The sequence below is a fragment of the Triturus cristatus genome, chromosome 5_2 (assembly GCF_964204655.1).
Source record: "Triturus cristatus chromosome 5_2, aTriCri1.1, whole genome shotgun sequence".
Taxonomy (NCBI): Eukaryota; Metazoa; Chordata; class Amphibia; order Caudata; family Salamandridae; genus Triturus; species Triturus cristatus.
The window spans coordinates 205,440,952-205,459,726 of record NC_140588.1 but is presented as its reverse complement, the minus strand read 5'-3'; positions in this window follow the sequence as shown (position 1 = coordinate 205,459,726).

Genomic DNA, 18,775 nt, shown 5'->3' with positions numbered 1-18,775 from the left:
CATGAGAGAAGAAGGAGCATTCTAGAACATCAGAGTGAGAGATTCTCCAAAAATCTATGAGCCCTCTAGAAGAGGTGGTTCTGTGAAAGGTCTTCTGCATTTTGTTTGGAATAAACTCGATTTGAGATTTCCAATCTAAAAAGGGGTGGATAAACTGATTGCAGTCACCACCCACTATGAGATTTTTGGATGCATGAGAAGAAAGGATAGTGGAAAATGCCTTCCAAAATACTAAATCCACACCACTAGGACCATAAACATCGCAAATAGAAAACTGGGTATTATTTATCTTAATCTCTAATAGAAGCCATCTACCATTGTCATCTTTGGCCTTACTTAGAAATTGAAAACATAGCGATTAAAGAAATAATATTACATTACAAAAACATTTTTTTTATTAACAGCTGGGGAGCAAAAAATGCTCTAGACCAATTGCTTATGCAAAGAGTTTAAATCCTGTTCTTTAAGATATGCTTCTTGTAATAAGGCTACTTGACACTTCAGTCTTGATAAATGAGACAAAGCTCTTTGCTTTTTGACTGGGTTACAAATTCCTTTGACGAGCCAGGAAACAATTCGTAAACCACTCATCAGAAAGATAAGTAAGAAGCTATTAAAGAGCACGTGAGAAACCAGTAAGAACTATAAAACATAACCAATCAGAACAATTTTGAGAAAAAGTAGTTGAGATCCGAATGTACAAGATTACCTAAAGACAGAAAAGTTGTTAAAAAAAAGGTTATAAGAGGAAATTTAAGATTAAACATAGAGGGCAGTTTGAAAAAGTATAAATACCTTGCCATCCATTTTTAACCGGTTAATAAGTAATAGAGAACCAGAAAACAGAAAGTGAAGTAAAACATGAAGTAGAGATGAGAAAGGCATGGGGAGAACATGAACTCCACAGTTAAACATATAAAAGAGAGTTGACAAAAAGCAAAAAAAGCTTTAGCCAGGAGAGTAAAGAACAAATAGAGAGAATGTCAAAGAGATGGGGGAACAAGAAAAACAAAAGCCGCTCAAAATGGGAACATCAAGATAAAAGAAATATGGTTACAATAAGTAGTGGAAAGACATTGTAAAAGAATAGAAAAACATAACCAACACGGCACCATAAGGACTTTCCATACAATACGGAGACAGCACATCTGAACAAAATGTGGACATTGGATATGAGGACAATAATAAACAAATACATCTTCATCGATACAAGAGGGAGTTGGGGTCCTGCAACGAAAAAAAAGGGAGGAACCCCTTATTAGATTCTTAATAATAAAACATTCAATGTTTAGTTAGTTCCATCTCTTCTCCTTTATGCACATGTATAAATTTCTTAAGCTCTACAGGATCCTCAAATGTATTTGTCCTGTCTTTAGATATAACTTTTAAAAAACAAGGGTGGCTAAGGCCATAACGAGCGTTCATGGATCGAAGCACTGGTCTGAGTTCTAAAAACTTCTTCCTGCGATTAGCAGTAGTCTTTGAAACATCTTGACTGAAAAAAATCTTCTGGCCAGACAATAACATTCGTTAATGCTGCTCAGCCACAGTGAGAATCATCATTAAGTCAGAATACTGAAGAAAATAAGCAATAATCCCCCGTGGTTTTTTTTAGGACGATGCCTTGAGAGGGTCAATTGTGTGTGCCCTCTGGATGTTGAGATTCACAGGTTTCAGCATGCCAACTGTTTTTGGTATGTGAGTCTCCAAGAAGTTGATCATGTTGGAGCCCTCAAAACCCTTCAGAATGCCATATGTGTGTAAATTACTACGCCTGTTGCGATTCTCCCAATCCTCTGTTAACTTCTTAAGATGAGTGACTTTTTGGATAAGATATCCACATTAGCAACAACATCCTGAGCATCACTAATCCTTTGTTCAACCTCTCAGAGATTTGCGTCCAGATGAGACCACTTATCCTCAATTCTTTGGAGTGTCGCAGTAGCGTCAACCATAAAAGATCTTATATTCCTCAGCTAATCCATGATATCCTCTAATGTCAAAGGTAACAGTGATTTGTTCGGAGAGGAAGGGTCCATTTTAACCCATTGATCAGCATTACCTCCAGAAGAGGCAGAAGAATTGATAGAGGCCAAAGATTTAGTTGAGTGCGCAGACTCCATATTTGTAAAAGACAGGGAACCAGCAAAATACCTTATATATTCCCTCAGTAACCACCAAGGCAATGGATATATTTGATGCGCAGCTACGGACAAAGAGAATCTACCAGAAAAGACTTCTATCATGACTAGGGGGCTCATTGCGATGGCGGGAGGACTTCAGTCAATCCGCCATCATCTCGGGGAGTGGGTCCGCCCACTTACAAGGCAGCGGTCCCAAAGGGGGTAGTAGGATGCATCCACCACCGTGGCAGTTGCACTCGCCATACTTTGGATTTGGGCAGGTGCTGCTGGCTGCAGCACCCGCCTCAATGCAAAAAAGGCACTATTTACATTTCCCAGCACTGCGTGGCAGGCACCATCCGATGCCTGTCACATGTTGCAGGGAAAAGTAGGGGGCACCATAAGTGCCCCCCAAACACCAGACAAAAGTGTCTGTGATGAAGCGGTGCCCGCTACGGGACACCAAAGTTCATCCCCACCAGCCTTTCCATGGCGGGCCAACCGCCATAGAAAGGCTGGCATGGATGGACCATCATAATCTCAATGACGGTGCCTGGTAGGCACCACCGCTATGTATGGGATTGTGAGGACCTTCGCAGCACCGGCAGGGTCAAGGAGCCCATCGGATGAATGGCGGTCAGAGTTTCTGATGCCATGGACCCGCTCGCTATTATCATATTGCGGGCGGAAAATGAACTCACGATGGCGGGATTGCAGGTTTACCGTCGGCATAATAAATAATAAAAGACAAAAAAGGTATGGATGGTAGGTGGTAGGGATTTTTGTTGAACACTCCTTGGTTCCCCTTTAACGATGCCCTCTTTGCCCTGAATGAGGGGCTTGCTTGTCATTAGAGAAGTCTTAGGCGAATGCTCATAGAACTAGATGAGTGTTATTGCCAGTAAGTTTAGGTTCACCCTTATTGAGGGAATTCCTATATAGTAGGGTGATTGAGTCCAGAATTAGGGCTTGTTTGAGAAGGATGCATTTGTGTTTTTTTGTTGTGTGTATGTATCTTGATGGGAGAGCACAAACGGTCAGCCCAATATATAAATCTCTCCTCTTTCCCCGGCCCCAGTATGTGTAGGGGCTATCGTGATGGACAACTTCACTATTTTCACTTTAAACTTCAAAAACTCCTAACTTTGGATCCACAGACAGCATTTTTGTTTTTTTTGTTTTAGTATCATTTTATTTATAAATAACCTCTATTAATTTAATCTGATTTGGGTTTATTTTTATTCTGTGTTTTCACTTCGTGTTTGAGTACTGCATACATACTTTACACGTTACCTCTGAGTTAAGCCTTATTGCTTTTGTACTAAGCTTCCAGAGGCTTAAGCAACAGTCAGCCTTATGGTTTTCGCCCTGACACAGATTGTGATTATTATTTAAAATGGGTTCTCACTCCTTCAACAAATAATTCAATTTCTTATACCGGCCCTCTCAGCTGCCTTCAATCTTGTCTACCATCCCACCTTCATTCACATCCTAAAGCCTTCAATGGGGTTCACAGGAAACATCCTTCACTGGTTCTCCTTCTTCTGAGCCATCTTACACCAGTGTTCACGGACTGAAAACTGAGACGGTCTGTTGAAAACCCTTTTATTTTAGAGGAAAAGGTGACTCCTCCAAGTATCTACAGCACCTTTCTGCACAGAATATTACACATGAACATACACATATGTATTAAACAGGAACTGACTTCACTGTAAAAGACTGAAAAGTCTTGGATTGGAAAAGTCAGGCATCCTCCAAAACACAGGCCCTCATCTTGGAAACAGTTATTTATAATGTTTGTTTTTGCCCCAGATGAGGAGATAGCAGAGTTTGCTAGACTATGAATAAAAAATAAACTTCGATATCCTGCATTCTACGCATAATTCTGGTGCTCTGCCCTTGCCTGTCTCACTTCACACAGCTTGAGGGAAATCCGTCCAGGTTAATGTGAGCACAGAAGCACTGGTATGACACAGGCTGCAAAAATACTCCGCAGCGGGCTGAATGTGCTATCTCACAATGTGCTGTTGGAGAGCACATGAAATGCTTTTTCTCCACTTAAACCTATGCTGTCTCTGGTAAGCTCTTGGCACTGTCCTTTGCAAAGATCTTGGTATGAATATTTACATGTGCACATCTAGATCCTAAAAGATCGTGATTACCAGCCGAGTTCTTGAGGAGCCATTTCATAGTTGTCTTGTCATCTTTAACCTCAACATGGATTCCCTTGAGAATCTACTTACATATATCAACATCAAAATTCACCAAGAACCTGCTGGGGCACACACCTTTACTTTAATGCCTCCTCTGCTCCATACATCTGATGCCTCAAACACTGCTTGCACCACATGCAGACCATGATGTCCAGCAATTACCTTCAGCTTATCACAGCAAAAACAAAGTTTCGGCTCTTCAGCAAGAGCAACAAGCAGCAATTAGTCCAACCTGGTTCAATGACATGAACCCACATTAATTCAACCACCAACTTTCACCGAATGTCAAGTCTTTCGGATTCAATCTTGACACCAATCTCACCTTCAAGAAACACATCGCCACAAAAACTATGACGGCCTAGTGGCAACTCTCTCAGTTAATGGAAGTGAAAGCATTCCTTTCCGAAAGCAACTTCAGAACTGTTGTTCAAGTCCTTCTGCTAGCGCATCTGGATGATGACAATGTCCTGCTTCACAGGTTCCCAATCCAAACATTGGCCTCACCACAATGCTTCAAGGGCCTAAAGAAGCATAAACACATCACCCACACACTGATGGACTTCGATTGACTGCCCTTGCCATCTTGCACATCATGAAAACCAGCAGAATCATCTACAAAACCATCCTGACCGGAACCATTGCCATTCTGGCTGACATAAGGATCGAGGGTGCGCGTGCCCCTAACTTTTTTTATTGGTTTGTGCCATGGGGATGGGATCCCTGATGCCTAATAAGGATCTGGAAGGGGGTTGTGTGGCCTCCTACCTTCATTTATTAAATTAGGCCCTTGGGGATTGTGGTCCCTGGGCCCTAATAAGGCTTGGGAAGGGGTCAGCTTGGCCCCCTCCCCTTTTTTATCTAATTCAGCCTCAGGAGATGGTCTCTCCAGCGACTCATAAGGCTTGTGGGGTAGGCACATGGGTAGGCACATGGCCTTCCTCTCCTTTTTATTGGAGTTCAATATTGCTATAATACAAACAAACCCCAAAGGTGAAGCAAGCTGGTTTTATGTACCATACACTTCGTGGATAGCCAAGTTCATGTTGACTATCAACCACAGATAGAAGGGTAACCTCTACTGCACATGGTGTTCAATCTGCATGCAATTGTTCAGAGAAATCCAAGTTATTCCACATACTCAAGCCCTGTTATATACTACATACCTCACTATGGACAGCCTTTACTTGTGTCAAACCCCTAACAGTCACCAAACATACAGTAAGAAATGAAGTGGATATGAACAGAAAGGTGGATACTGTAAACAGTGTTTACTCCATGGAGAGCCATTACTCTTAAACACTGTTTACAGAAAGTGACACTCTCATGAGAAATAAACCACAGAGTATTAAAACGTATCTAAGAACAGTGTTCACTTTAGGAAAAATGTCTCTAAAGAGACACTATTAACTAAACAATCCCAAGGTCTGAAGGTGCTAAAGGTAATACTACCTGCAGCCTTCATACTGTGGGGAAAACTTTGCAAACAGTCTATCTTCTGAAGCAAATCAGTCACATGTACATAGTTTAGTATCTCGTGCACACAGCATACTGTCTTATGTACAAATTGTCATGCTGAGCCAATCTTGTCTAAATAGTCAAGGCTTCTTGCAATACTTATTATCTACTATGTAGAGTCTTTGCCCAGTTGGAATTTTTTTCTACAGAACCAAAAACGTTGTGCGGAACATTTTGGACACAAGTTGTCAACTGTTACCTCCAAGCAGAGTCACTCAGAAATACACAGATTTATAAAGTGTTCAGTACCTCTACACACCTATGATGCATTGGGAGCACACGTTTTATAAACACTTACATCCCTTAGCTGGATATAGGCTGTACAAAATTAGACAGAGAAATAATGTCATAGCTACTCTCCCTACTTAAACTATAAAACAAACTAGGACACTCATTGGATAATGTCATCAGTGATGTGAGCAGTGAATTCATCAATGATATCATTTGAGGTGTCTTCAGTGATGTCATAAATGATGCTATAGAACATCATTTATGAGTGATGTAATATGTGAGGTCATGCATAGTGCATGGTGGGGGCTCAAGATACAGTTAGCTTTGTTGTGTCTCTTTATACAGAAAATACAGCTTACAGCCAACACGTTTCACACACATTGCACTTCTTCAGGGCTGTTGCACATTACAGAAATTATACATGTTCTAGTGTTATAAATTTTGTTTTTCTTTTTCGCGATATGCCAAATTTATGATGATTTTGATTCTGTTTTTTTTGTTTTTATGTATAATTTTTGTATTTTGTAACAGCCCTGAAGAAGCATTTTGGCCACACCATGCACCATGCTCACATACACGAGGAGCCATTGATTGTACATTTTAATAGTGTCACATGACCCATCCTCATACAGAAAAGACTTCATGCCCTTGTAACTTTTCTTTTCTTTTTAGACAAGGTTATTCACACTCATACCAGCATTGAAACAAATCACAATCTGTAAAATTCATTATGCAATGCTATGCCGATTGGGATTATGCGTGCAAACAAAATTCATGTTACATTTCATGTACAAATTGCATTCTTGTGCCTAACAATGTGACCTGCTGTTCCACTTAGGGACATGGTCTAGTATTATTGCATTTCTTCAAATTGGCGCTATACACCTGATTTGTTCTTTCCAGGGCCAGAGCTTAAAAAAAAATCAATAGCAACCTTACTCTTGCTTGCAGCTTTGGTCAGCCGTGAGGGGAAGACTCAGGAGCAGCCTTGGCAGACTTTGTAGCGGACTCGCTAATTTCTCACACAATCCAGGCTACACACTGCCGTGAGGGGAACGGCCTACAACTCCCAGCACCCTCAGCGCTCGCGCATGCCAGTGACGCTACGCGGCAGCGCTGGGCCAGGATAAAGACCACCAGGTCTCCCCGCAGCGCGGGACGCCTTACTCTTGCTTGCAGCTTTGGTCAGCCGTGAGGGGAACGGCTCAGCAGCAGCCTCGGCAGACTTTGTAGCGGACTCGCTAATTTCTCGCACAATCCAGGCTACACACCGCCGTGAGGGGAACGGCCTACAACTCCCAGCACCCTCAGCGCTCGCGCATGCCAGTGACGCTACGCGGCAGCGCCGGGCCAGGATAAAGACCGCCAGGTCTCCCCGCAGCGCGGGACGCGCGCGGGCAGCGCCCGGGCTAAGCCCCGGCAAAGGGCGGGCCCGTCCTTGCCCGTCCCTGACTGAACCTGACTGGGCTGGGCCATCCCCCTAACATTGTTACATGTGTCCCAGCGTTTAAGGTAGAACTGTGGTCTTACGCTGTTTAGGATATATGACAAGTGCTTATTGTGCATGCTATTGAGATCTGTGGTGTCCTCTATGTGATTTTAAGGTTTATTGTGATTTTTATTTGTTTGTTTGTTTTTTCGTATTGTTGATACCACTGTGAGACCACATTCCCACTGGTGCGCTCCCAGCATATGATGGCGGGCAAGGGGAAGCGCACAGGAGGGGGTGGGTCTGTGTCTGGCACCCTTGATCATTTTATTACCAGAGCTGTTTCGGTCTTGGAGCATGAATTGGCTATCACTGAGCGCCGTTTATCCTCAGAGCTAACTCAAGCAAAACGTTCATCTTTGGGTACACTAGCTTTAGCGAAATCCCCTAAGAATTTAGCAGTGCAGGTTTTGGGTGATCAAGCGCAGCGGGGCATTACCGGGGATAGTAATATCACATCACCTGCTCGAAATGACTCGATTGATGCCCCGGGAGAAGTTGTCCCTATATTTGGTAGCGCTCCTAACATCTTTAAACCTGTCCCCTCCTACCCTCAGACAAGAGCTAGTAGAAAAGTTACTAAACCTGCTATTCTTAAGAGGAAAAGAGATGGGATGATTCATGGAGGGAGACAGCCAAAGCACCCTAATATTGCGACAAATTTACTATTGGTGACAGGTGAAGCTCAAGCTGTTGATAACTCACTCTTGGGTGAGACTATCAATAGATCTTCGGACCTGCCTCAATATAGCGATCTGATTTTTCAGATCGGACAAATGGTCCGTTCCTTGTTACTGCCACTCCTGGAAAGGGTAAAAGTGGTTAATGATAAGGTTGAACGACTTGAGCAAACTATTTTAGATAACTTTTGTTCATTGAAAAATGTTAGCAAATTAGTCACTAAGGACAGTGATAATCCTATTAGGGTTAACCCCACTCTTTCTGTCCCACCATCTTCTCCCCCTGCTCCTGATGTGTCATCTAAAGCTAATTCTAGGGTTGCACCCCCCAGATCTCTGCCAAAAGATAATGCCACTTATCAAGGTGGCACTCAGGATAGGGTTAGCATAAGGGCTCTATCTGGTTCTAACACTGTAAGCAAGGGTATGCAAAAAGGGGTGAATAAGGATTCTGGGGATATAATTAATAAACCTTCTAATACCTACATTCATCTCCCCCCAGATTCCACTCCTTACGTTGTCGTTTTGACTGGTGTCCCTGAACTCAAAGATGGTACAGTGGAATCCTACCATCAACTCAAAAATAAAGTTATTTTCTGGTTAAGCAAGAATAGATCCTTTTTGCCAGAAGAGTTAGTTGGGTGGGCCCTAGACCTAAAGATGTCCCAGGGGATTCCATCATTATTAACTTTGAGGATAGACGCGTGGTGCGTTTTATTTGTGACCATTCATCCACATGTGATCGCTCAGAAATAAGGGTACATGATTTGCGGTACTTTTATAATTTTAACTCTAATATATCTACAAGATTTGTTCATGACCAGGCAAGATGGGGAATCAACCCAATGCCCGCTATATACTCCCCCGATCTCACCAACAACGCATGTTATCCGGTAGCCTTAGCTTGACCGGTATTAGAGGGGTTGCCTTCCACTATGTCCCCTATACCAAATAGCCCTACAGGAGGGCCCAAGGGTAGAAGAGAGGCAGATACAGTAGCATACGAGTCTTGTACTAAGACTACATGTAAAATTTTAAGTTGGAACATTGCGGGCATTAGATCCAAAAGCCAAAACGAGTTATGGGCGGGATATGTCATATCACACAATATCATTGCTTTACAAGAGACCTGGAATACAACGAATAGCTTTTTCCTGGATGGTTATGTCCATTTTTATATCCCAGCCACACCCAGCTTGGCGGGCAGGGCGAGGGGGGGCCTTGTACTCCTGGTCTCATTGAATTTGAAAGGATCTGCTAAACAGTTAGAATCTGGTTCCCGACACTGCCTAGTCGTAGAACTAGCGGTTGCAAATTCTCCAACCCTGCTTCTTATTAATTTTTATATTTCTCCAGACAGTGTCAGTCTAATCCAGCACCTAGAATCTTTGGGGGAGGTTCTGGATAAATTCAGAGCGTCACATGATAGCTTCGAGGTTATCTTGATGGGTGACTTTAACATTCATCCATGCAGTCTGGGTTGCATTGTGGATGATGAAGAGGGATTTCCCTATTCATCTCCCACACACTTTGAACACACTAAACAAGGTGAGGCTTTGGAGAGCCTTTTGGCTTCCTCAAACCTCTTTGAATCCGGTTGCTGCACGAAAAGGCAGAGGTCCTTTACATTTAAAGGTATAGATTCAGGATCAATCATCGATTACATATTTGTTTCGACTTCAATTTCGTCTTTGGTTTTAAATTACAGGGTTGAAGACTCTGTACTTAGCGACCATAACCCCGTGATAGTTGAGGCTGTTCCGGGAGGGTCACTGGCTTTTAAAGATATAAGAATTTCAGGAACCATAGACCTTGTCTTAAAAGACCAGGGTAGGAGACTGAAATGGGCTAAAGTGACTCCGAGCACTTTCCTATAAGAGGTTTTGTCCAAGGTTGAACCGGAGGTGGGCATTTGTTTAGACCACGCTAATGCCAACTCAAGGATAGTTGAGGCCTTTAATACTATTTGCCTACAAGTAGATAAAGCCCTTTTGGTAAAAACTAATTCAGGGGGTCAAATGGGCAAAAAATGGTTTGATACTAATTGTACTAAGGCTCACTCTGCTCTCTTAAGGGCATTAAAGGAAACACTGAGAAACAGACCATTGATTGCATCCTTGAGGAAACAATATAAACAGGTCATCACAGTTCGTAAAAATGAGATTAAGGAAGATGCTTGGAATAACTTACAGTCAAAAGAAACCCTCCAGGACAGTTCAAAATTCTGGGGAGTGATTAATCATCCATATTTTTCCGGTAGTGAGATCCAGGCTATGGAATGTAGTATTCCTGACGAGCAGTGGTTAGCTCATTTCGAAAAGATTTATAGCTCATATTTACCTGGGCATTCAGAAGGGTCTTCACCTCTTAAACAGGTTGGTTTGGTTTCGGTCTTTAGGGAGGAGGATGTGGAAAAAGCCATTCATGAGACATCCAAAAATAAGGCTCTGGGACCAGATGGTGTCCCTGCAGACCTATATAAGTCTGCCCCTAAATTCTGGGCCAAAATACTAACAAATGTTTTCAATGCCGCCAGAGACAAGAATATCCCTGACTCCTGGGCTAAGTCTATCATTATCCCAATTTTTAAAAAAGGTCAGAGGGGTGATCCGGCCTGTTATAGGCCTATTTCCTTAATTGACTCTGCTGTTAAAATCTTAGGCAGAGTCATCTTGGGTAGGTTGACCACATGGCTTGAGGGCAGTAGCATACTATCAAATGCTCAATATGGTTTCGGGGCTAACAGGAGTACGCTGGATCAATGTTTAAACCTTCATTTACTTATTTGTAAATATACCATCGCAAAGGAGGGGTCCTTGTATATGGCCTTTATGGACCTCTCCTCAGCTTTTGACCTGGTTAACAGGTCAAAGCTGTGGAGAATCCTATTGGACATGGGGGTTGATCCCCCTTTGGTTGGCTTCTTGGCGGACCTTCATCACGGCTTATTAGCATCGGTGAGGGTTACCCAAGGAGGAAGGTGTACCAGCTGTTTTAGGTCAGAGAGGGGCGTTAGGCAGGGGTGCATATTGGCACCCCTCCTTTTTACACTGTATATAAATGCTTTGGACCCTGCTTTGGCCAATTCATTGGCGGACGTTCCTCGCGCAGGAGAAACTAAGATCCCAGTTCTCCTATACGCGGACGACGCCGTGCTCTTGGCACGTTCAGGTGTGGCCCTTGACAGATTACTGGCCTCCTTTGGTGATTTCATGACATCCCTAGATCTTAAAATTAACACCCAAAAGTCTCAGGTCATGATCACCGGTCAGGCCAGTAGGAAAAGGAAATCCAAATCATTTTATTGCCTTGGTCACGAGGTAAAAAGGGTCCCCATTTTTACTTATTTAGGGGTTATTTTTGACGAGAAAGGAACATGGGGTCCGCAACATAAACAAAAAGGCAATTCTGTGGCAAGATCGGCCGCAGCAATACTTGGATTTGCCAAACGGTTGGGAGCTCGCCCCTTGGAGGCTATTTTGAAAGTTTATAAAGCCAAATCTTTGGCCATAGCCGCCTATGGTTCTGCCATTTGGGGCTACACTAACACCAATATTATTCAGAGGGTGGAGAACATGTTTTTAAAAACTTTGCTGTCCGTCCCTCAGTCCACACCCACTTTTACAATACATTCAGAGTTGGGTGTGGGGTATGTTGCAGACCTAATTAAAGTGGCACCCGTCATTTGTTGGTTAAAAACCTGGCTTAACCAGGAAATTTCTTTAACCCACTTGATTCTTAAGAATTGTCTTGCCTTGGACAGAGCCCATAGAATCCCCTGGCTGGCATATGTTAAAAAGATGCTGGCAATAGCGGGTAGATTAGAGTTATTCAATTCCCCTGATTGTATTAACAAGAAGGATGTTATGGGGATTAGGACCGCTCTTGTTATTCGACTTACGGCTGAGAGGGAGGACCTGGAACTAAAAAAGCCATTAGTTAGAAAGAACTATGCACTTATAACTGTTCCCGGCCTTGAACCCTACCTGACCTTTGTAACCAGTCCATTTCACAGGTCTCTCCTAATCAAATTCCGCTTAAATTTGATACATTTTGTGCTTGGTTTTTATCCCACATGGGCTACCCCTGAAAATGCAACCCCATGTGATTGTGATAATTTTTCTACTCAGGACACATTACATTTTATTATGTTCTGCGAGCACTATGTACAGATTAGGGAAAAATACCTGTTACCTGTTCTTAAAGGGGCTGGTTTTTTACAAGTACGGCCAGCTCTCTTGTTCCTGCAACTTTTACCTAGCATCACTATTGCCTTTTATGTAGCAAGTTTTTTAGTTGCGGCTGTCCGCATAAACAAGAAGCGTGTCAGTGCACGGCCAAGACCCAATATGATAGATTTGGTATGAAGGGTTAGTGGTTTCTATTTATGAAGTTTCAATTCCTGTTAGATTTTTTAGTGAATTTACATTATTGTATTTTATTTATTTCTTTTTTAACTTTGAATTGAACTTATGAAATATGTTCACTTCAATTCTTTTTAATCTTGACAATGTCATTATATATTGTAACTGATGAACTTTTTGCCCTGTATTTTATGTGATTATCTGTTTGTAATGTCTTTTTTTGATTTTTATTAATCGAATAAAAGTACTTGACTGACTGACAATAGCAACCATGGAATTAGGCCCCGGTGGGCAAATACCTTTTCTTACCAACAAAATTAACTAATAACCACACAAAGCTACAGGTATAGATCAATTACAATTAGGCCTACAAACTTTGATCACAATTAGGCCCAAGTGGGCATGTGCATTACGCTATTCATAACTCAATAAAACTAATCTCATCATCCCAATGCCTTCTTTTAGCATTAATATAATTAATCAAAGGAAACATAACAAACCATGTCACTATCTAATTTCCTGGCATTTCCTGTTTACGTCACATATGTCTACGATATATATCTAAGAAAACTAGAGGAATTAGTAGCCAACTCCACAATGAAAAGTGTGCAATTCTTCCTCTGAGTTACCCCCCCACTACCCTGCCCATAGGTTAGAGTCAAAGAGTCCCATCCATTATTATACTATATTAAGGCTGGAGTCACACTTATTCAGGGTCCAGAGGAACAGACTGAAATAACTATCAGGGCAATCAGGTAACAATCCGGAAAAGAGGTAAAACGTCTGGTGAGCGATGATCCTGGTCGCTTCAGACAATCCAGTTCTAATCAACCTACGTCGGGTTCACTGTACCTCCCTGGAAATGGGGCACAACATCTGGTGCACAATGATCCGAGTCGCACAAGACAATCCGATTAAAATCAACCCACAGTCGGTTTTGTAGTAACTCCCAGTAATGAGGCACAATGTCTGGTGTGCGATGATTCAAGTCACACCAGACAATCTGGTTACACTCAATTTACAGTCAGGTTCGCCGTACCTCCCTGGAATGAGGAACAATGTCTGGTGCGCAATGATGCAAGTCACACCAGGCAATCATTTTCCACACACACAGTCGCAAGTTCAATAGTAATGCCCAAGGTAGAATGAGGAACTACTATGGATGCGCCCTCCCTCTGAAGGGTGCAACCTGTGAATTGAACACCTCAAGCAATGTGCATGCACTTGGCATGTCACACGAGAGAGATGTGGCACAGGCGATGAAGCTGGCCATGCTGAGCCCCGCATCCGTGAATCCACTCACCACCAACGAGACGCTTGTGAGTTCTGAGGTCCACAATGCAGGGGCCACACTCCATAGATGCGAGCACAGTTTGGTGGCTCTGCACAAGGCAATCTGGTCTCCAGGCAAAATACTTAGTTCCACGCTCACAACGTGCTGCAGTCAGGATCCAACAGATGAAGTAGTCACTTGAGAGGACACCGCTCTCCAGGTGAAGCACATAGATGATGTAGATCCCTCATGGGAGGGATTTGATGTCCCTCAGACCTCTAGAAAGAACAGGGGATAAACCAACAAGCCCTTGGACCGCACACATCTGGGTGCCACACATCAGTCGGTGGTTTGCCTAGGCCAGTCACTATTCAGGCAGGGTGCACGGTCCCTTCTAATGGCAGTCTCCTCCTTGGGCGCAACAGATTCTTCAGGCAGTGTGCACCACAGCATCCATCCAGGATGTCTGGTCCCACGGCTCCACAATTATATCTCTGTCCTGCTGAAGTGTGGCACCAGTGGTTACACTGTAGTGTGCCTTTGAAGTAGGGGGTCATTCAGAGGATTCATTTTGAACCACAGGTGTCTTCCCTAAATTTCAGTCCTGTCTGCCATGAGACCTTGGAATGCAGATCCTAATCTTTAGTGGGGCCATGCTCTGGCTTCCCAGAGGCAAAGTGTCAAAACCTCTTCCCAATCTATCCAGCCAAGTCCCCTAATGGCAGAGGTCTGTCATTCCAGTTGCACGCCCAATGTTTATGGCTGCTTCTGGGGAATGCACAGATGTGCTCCCCCACACTCCAGTGTGGACTGGAGTAAAAATAAAAGGTACGCAAAAGAGTTTAGCTCAGAGAAATGCTACTTTCTAGAAGTGGCATTTTTAAGCTCATAATAACAAATCCACCGTTACCACACGGGGAAGATTTGTATTTGTGAATCCAATTATTGTAAACAACATGAGGCTGTTCCACTGTAAGCCACCACTGCATCTTAAAGTAATCTCAGCCATTCCCCCATGTTAGCCTACGGGGGGAGAGCAGATCTCATAGGTAGTAAAAACACACACGGGGTCCTTCGCTACCTGGGCAGGGAACACACATGTTTACCTGTCTTGCCGTTCACCTATCACTTGATCCACCCACTGAGGGCATATCCTAGGGGTGAGCTAGTGTTAGAGAAAGGCACCCTCAGCATTTGCCAATGGTTTAGCTAGGCCAACCTGAGCAAAGTACACATGCACACACAGGCCTGCAATGGCAGGCATGAGAAATGTTTAAAAACACCATGCAAGCACCACTTCCTAACAAGTGTAGGACGGGCATGCACACTCTCACACTGCATTACAGTGAGAAAGTGATCAGAGTGCCATGGCCTAAAAAAGAGAATCAACAAAACTCAGGAGAAAAAGCAAAAAGTTTAGGGAAATGCAACCTCAAGAGTATTAAGTCTTACAATACTGTTAACTGCTCTTATTGCAAACAGGTGTTGGAAGCCCATCACTATAACATTGTTGGTTGTACTTCCAATGCATTTCTTTCAACATGGAAATTCCTAAACATAAACGACATAATCAGTATTGCATGGGATTCTTTAATTTATCTTTCTCTTTTTCCCTTTTAACGTTGTATATTCTTTTATGTTGTTGCCATGGTCATGAGCTTTCCATATTCACATTTCCTGAAGCTGTTACTGTTATCTATTAACCCATTCTGTATTGTGTTTTTTCTTGTTGGAGCCAAGTTGCTCCTGGTCAAAGTATATCCAAGTGATGGTGTTTTTTTTATAAGTCACATTTTGATTGAGGCCAGCAACTGTTTTAGATTTTCAGCTAACTTCAATATTCTCCAGTTTATCTGTATAATGTTCTTGATCTTTGAGTTCTCAGTATTGCATCCCATAAAGAGTCTACATCCATTGGTTTCTACTTCCTTGTGCTTCATAGATTCAAATTAAACGTCTTCACTTTGCTAACTGTGCACTAGTTATTGATTGGTGAAGTCCTGATACAGGGTACCCTCTTTTGTAGAACCTCTTTGTCATGTTCTTGGCCTCTTGATCAAATGTTCATCTGTGGAGCAGATTATTAGTGCTCGTAGCATTTCTTCAGATGGTACGCTCCCAATAAGGGCCTTTGGATGGCTACTGTTGGCATTTAGGATGCCTATTATCAGCAGTTAGTTTCTAGTAAATTTTGCGGTGCAGTTCTCCATCTATGAGGTACAGTGTGACATCCAAGCAATCAATTTTACTGTTGTTTATAGTTGTGGTTAATCTGATGTTATATTTGATTTTATTAAATTTATTGATGAAAGATTCCAGAATTGATTGCTCGCCACCCTAGGTGAGGAACAGATCATCTATAAACCTTGTCCACAGGACTATGCAGGTCAGGATGTCCTGATTTTCATCCACAAAGGCAATTTCTTTTTCCCACCAACCGATGAAAACCTTGGCATATTTTGAAGACCATTAACTCCCCATAGCAGTTCCCTGCTTCTGCATATATCGGGACCCATTGACGGTGAAAATATTATGTGTCAAACAGTATTTGAGCATTTCTTATTACACACTGGTAGGTTGTAGATTACTGATTGAATATACCTTTAAGAAGTATCTGCATGCATCCAAACTTTTCTCATGATTCAAGGAAGTGTAAAAGGTCACCTCATTTAAAGTCACCATAATGTCACGGCTCTTACTTCAAATTTCATTCATTTATAGAAGAAAGTCTGAGAAAATCTGATGTGACCCTGACTCTCTATTGCTTCCACTGCCCCTTGTTCTCTGTGTGCATGACGCTTGCCACCTCCATTGTGCTCCCACCGCCTCTGTGCTGCCACTGCACTCAGTTGGTGCCCTGCCTACCTTCCCCTTGTCCCCCATGTGAATGTTCATGCCCCCTCCCTCCTAGTCATTTATGCTGCCACTACCTCTGTGCTGCCAGTGTCCTCTTTTGCAGCCTCTGTCCCCTCCTTTCACTCTCATTCTCTGTGTGCATGTCACTGTCGACTCCCTCCCTGTTCTTTTATGCCACCACTGATCCTCTACACCAACTGCACTCCATTAGGGCCCCTGCCGCCCTCCCACTCATGGTCCATGTGCATGCCTCTGCCCCCTCCCTCCCTGGAATGCTATGCCACTGCCTCTCTGCTGGCACTGTCCTCCGTTGCTGTCTGCTATCTCCTCCTCCCATCCCCGTTCTCCTGTGCATGCCTCTGTTGGCTCCTACCCTGGACCATTGTGCCTCCACTTCCTCTCTATGGAAACTACACTCCATGTTTATGTTATTTTATGGTATGTTAGCTAGACTTATATAGCGCGCAGCTGCCTCACCAAAGAGGGGTCCCGGCGCTAACAGCAGAGAAATATAGAGGTTTAGAAACTGGACATCTAGGCGCGGAAAGTAGAGCAAGAGAATAGGGGAACTAGACCAAGGGGAAGAGGAAAGTCTTAATGGCTTTTTGGAAGGCCAATAGGTTATCAAAACTATGAATCATAAAAGGCAAGGAGTTCCATGGTTTGGCTGCCAAACAACGGAAGGACCGTCCCCCAGCACGGAGACGGTTCACTCGAGGGACCACAACCAAATGTTGCTCCAGAGCGCAGTTGACGGCTAGGAGCATAAGGTACCAGCAGGTTGGCCAGAAGCCCGGGAGACGTGAGCTTCAATATTTTAAAGGACAGACAGAGAGCCTTGAATTCGACCCACTTGGCCATGGGCAACCAATGCAACCGCCGGATAGCACCAGTTATTGAACAGCTACGCGGGAGCCCCAACAAGGCGCTGGCGGCTGCATTTTGGACTCGCTGCAAACGCACTACCTCGGCCTGGTTAGCCCCTAGGAGGAATGAGCTAGCATAGTACAGTCTAGATAAGATGGCCGCTTGAACAATCAAATGACGGGTAGATGGATCAAAAAACCCCAGCAAGGGCCTAAGTCCCCGCAGGAGGCCGAAACAGGTGCCGGCCACTTTCTTGGTGTGATCCTGGAAGCTAAGAGTGGAATCCATCCATACCCCCAAGTATTTTACCACCGTCTTAGGGGTGGTTACACAATCAAGAGTGGTGGGCCACCATTGCTCACTCCATAAATTCTTGTCTCGTCCCACCAGCAACACCTCAGTTTTATTGGCGTTAAGCTGGAGGCAATTGGTGGTCATCCACTCCGCGACAGCAGCCACGCCGCTCCTAAAAGTGGAAGCGTCCCACGTGGATTCGTTGGAGAGGGCCACCACCAACTGCGTATCATCAGCATGAGACCATAGTGAGGCCATTTTCCCTAGATACCGTAGCAAGAGGTTTAATGTACAGATTAAATAGTACGGGACTCAGAGCGGAGCCCTGGGGCACACCCTGCCCAATGGGCTGGACACGTGAAAGGAACGGGGGGCAGTCACTTGGAATATTCTCCCTGACAAGAAGGATCTAAACCATTCTAGAGCTAGCCCAACGACACCCGCCTACTTCAGACAATGTAAAAGAATCTTGTGCGAGACCGTGTCAAATGCGGCACTGAGATCAAGCAATATCAGTGCATCAGTATGCCCTGTGTCGAGAATGGTCCGCAGATGTTCGGTCACAGCCAAGAGAGCAGTCTCTGTACTGGAAAGCTGTGCTGCCACTGCCTCTGTGCTGCCACTGCCCTCCATTGCTGCCTTTGCTCCTGCGGCACAGGGTCAAGACTGATTTGCATATGGCCATGTCTGAACTGGGGTGGCGTGGTGAGCAAAATAATGATGGATTAAACCCAGATCTGTGACTGGGGTGAATGTTTTGGCAATGTGCAACATTCCGTCCATCATCTTGTGTATTTTGCTGTTCGCCTTATGTGGGAAGGGTATGCCCAGACGTGGGTCCCGTGCTCACTACGCCACTGGAGTCAAGCT